Below are 3009 nucleotides of genomic sequence, written 5' to 3'. Positions count from 1 at the left end.
GAGAGAGAGAGTGAATGTGAGAGAGTGCGTGTGTGTGAGAGAGTGCGTGTGTGTGAGAGAGTGTATGAGAGATGGTGTGTGAGTGAGTGTGCGCATGTAAATGTGGTATTAGATTGGGTGGGATATTAAAGGGTGCGGGGAGTGAGGGGGAGAGTGGGATTAGACTGGGTGGGATATTAAAGGGTGTGGGGAGTGAGGGGGAGAGTGGGATTAGACTGGGTGGGATATTAAAGGGTGCGGGGAGTGAGGGGAGAGTGGGATTAGACTGGGTGGGATATTAAAGGGTGTGGGAGTGAGGGGGAGAGTGGGATTAGACTGGGTGGGATATTAAAGGGTGCGGGGAGTGAGGGGGAGAGTGGGATTAGACTGGGTGGGATATTAAAGGGTGTGGGGAGTGACGGGAGAGTGGAATTAGACTGGGTGGGATATTAAAGGGTACAGGGAGTGAGGGGGAGAGTGGGATTAGTCTGGATGGGATATTAAAGGGTGTGGGGAGTGACGGGAGAGTGGAATTAGACTGGGTGGGATATTAAAGGGTGCGGGGAGTGAGGGGAGAGTGGGATTAGTCTGGATGGGATATTAAAGGGTGTGGGGAGTGACGGGGAGAGTGGAATTAGACTGGATGGGATATTAAAGGGTACAGGGAGTGAGGGGGAGAGTGGGATTAGTCTGGATGGGATATTAAAGGGTGCAGGGAGTGAGGGGAAAGTGGGATTAGACTGGGTGGGGTATTGAAGGGTGCGGGGAGTGAGGGGGAGAGTGGGATTAGACTGGGTGGGGTATTGAAGGGTGCGGGGAGTGAGGGGGAGAGTGGGATTAGACTGGGTGGGATATTAAAGGGTGCGGGGAGTGAGGGGGAGAGTGGGATTAGACTGGGTGGGATATTAAAGGGTGCAGGGAGTGAGGGGAGAGTGGGATTAGACTGGGTGGGATATTACAGGGCGTGGGGAGTGAGGGGAGTGGGATTTGACTGGGTGGGATATTAAAGGGTGCAGGGAGTGAGGGGAGTGGGATTAGACGGCGGATAATTCCCTTTTCCCCATTTCTAGGTGTCTCCACTGGTTAAGGATTTGGGTGAATCGATCTGTTCGCTGAAGTTCGCTCAGCGAGTTTGCAAAGTGGAGCAGGGTCCAGCGAGCCAATGTCTGCTCACTCCCGGGACTGACGCATCTCCCTGAATCCCTCTCCCATCCCGGAACTGCCCAGCAAGCCCCTCAGCAACATCGGACCACTGGCCTGTGATGCAAATCTACCCTCCCCCACCACCAGAGGGCATCGTCGCTATGAAAGAACAGCAAAACCAAGCCACACTCTACCAATCAGCTTGTGTTGAGGTCATCGAGAACGGGGCAAAAAGGGATGGGGAGGAAGGGGAGCTGGGAGGGGTAATACAAGGGGCTGGGGGATTTATACAGGGGGCTGGGCGGTTATACAGGGGGCCGGGGGGGGGGGGGGTTATACAGGGGGCTCAGGGGTAATACAGGGGGCTGGGCGGTTTTACAGGGGGCTGGGGGGTTTATACAGGGGGCTGGGGGATTACAATAGTGGGGACCATGTGGCTGGGTTATTAGAGGGGGGATGAAGGGGCTCAGCGGATTATTACATAGAAACATAGAAAATAGGGGCAGAGGAGGCCATTCTGCCCTTCGAGCCTGCTCCAACATTCAATGTGATCATGGCTGATGATGCACTTCGAGTATCCCACTCCCGCTTTCTCTCCAGACCCCTTGGTCCCTTTAGCCACAAGGGCCACGTCCAGCTCCCTCTAGAACATATCTAATGAACTGGCCCCCAACAGCTTTCTGTGGGAGAGAATTCCACAGATTCACAACTCTCTGAGTGAAGAAGTTCTTCCGCATCTCAGTCCTGAATGGCTTACCCCTTATTCTTAGACTGTGACCTCCTAGTTCTGGACCAACATCAGGAACATTCTTCCCGCATCTATCCTCTCCAGTCCCATCAGGATTTTATATGTTTCTATGAGATCCCCTCTCATTCCTCTAAATTCCAGTGAGTACAAGCCCAGTCGATCCAGTCTCTCTTCATATGTCAGTCCTGCCATTCCAGGAATCAGTCTGGTGAACCTTCGCTGGACTCCCTCAATAGCAAGAATGTCCTTCCTCAGACAAGGAGACCAAAACTGCACACAATACTCAAGGTGTGGCCTCACCAAGGCCCTGTATAACTGCAGCAAGACATCCTTACTCCTATACTCAAATCCTCTTGCTATGAAGGCCAGCATGCCATTAGCTTTCCTCACCGCCTGCTGTACCTGCATACCAACCTTCAGCGACTGTTCCACCATGACACCCAGGTCACGTTGCACTTCCCCCTTTCCTAAACTGCTACCATTCAGATAAGAATCTTCCTTCTTGTTTTTGCCACCAAAGTGGATCACCTCACATTTATCCACATTACATTACATTTGTCAAGTATTTGCTCACTCAGCCAGCCTGTCCAAGTCACCCTGCAGCCTCTCAGCATCCTCCTCACAGCACACACTGCCACCCAGCTTAGTATCAACTGCAAATTTGGTGATATTGTATTCAATTCCTTCGTCCAAATCATTAATGTATATTGTGAATAGCTGGGGTCCCAGCGCTGAACCCTGCGGTACCCGACTAGTCACTGCCTGCAACTCTGAAAAGGACCTGTTTATTCCCACTCTCTGCTCCCTGTCTGCCAACCAGTTCTCTGTCCACGTCAATACATTACCCCCAATACCACGAGCTTTAATTTTGCTCACTAATCTCGTGTGGGAACTTGTCAAAAGCCTTTTGAAAGTCCAGATACACAACATCCACTGGTTCACCCTTGTCCGCGCTACTGGTCACATCCTCAAAAAATTCCAGAAGATTTCTCAAACACAATTTCCCTTTAGTGACTCCATGCTGACTTGGACCAATCCTGTCACCGCTTTCCAAATGCTCAGTTATTACATCCTTAATAATTGACTCCAGCATTTTCCCATCACCGATGTCAGGTTAACAGGTCTATAATTCCCCATTT

This window comes from Mustelus asterias, chromosome 2 (genome assembly GCF_964213995.1).
Source record: "Mustelus asterias chromosome 2, sMusAst1.hap1.1, whole genome shotgun sequence".
Lineage (NCBI taxonomy): Eukaryota > Metazoa > Chordata > Chondrichthyes > Carcharhiniformes > Triakidae > Mustelus > Mustelus asterias.
Note: the sequence above shows the minus strand (reverse complement) of the source record.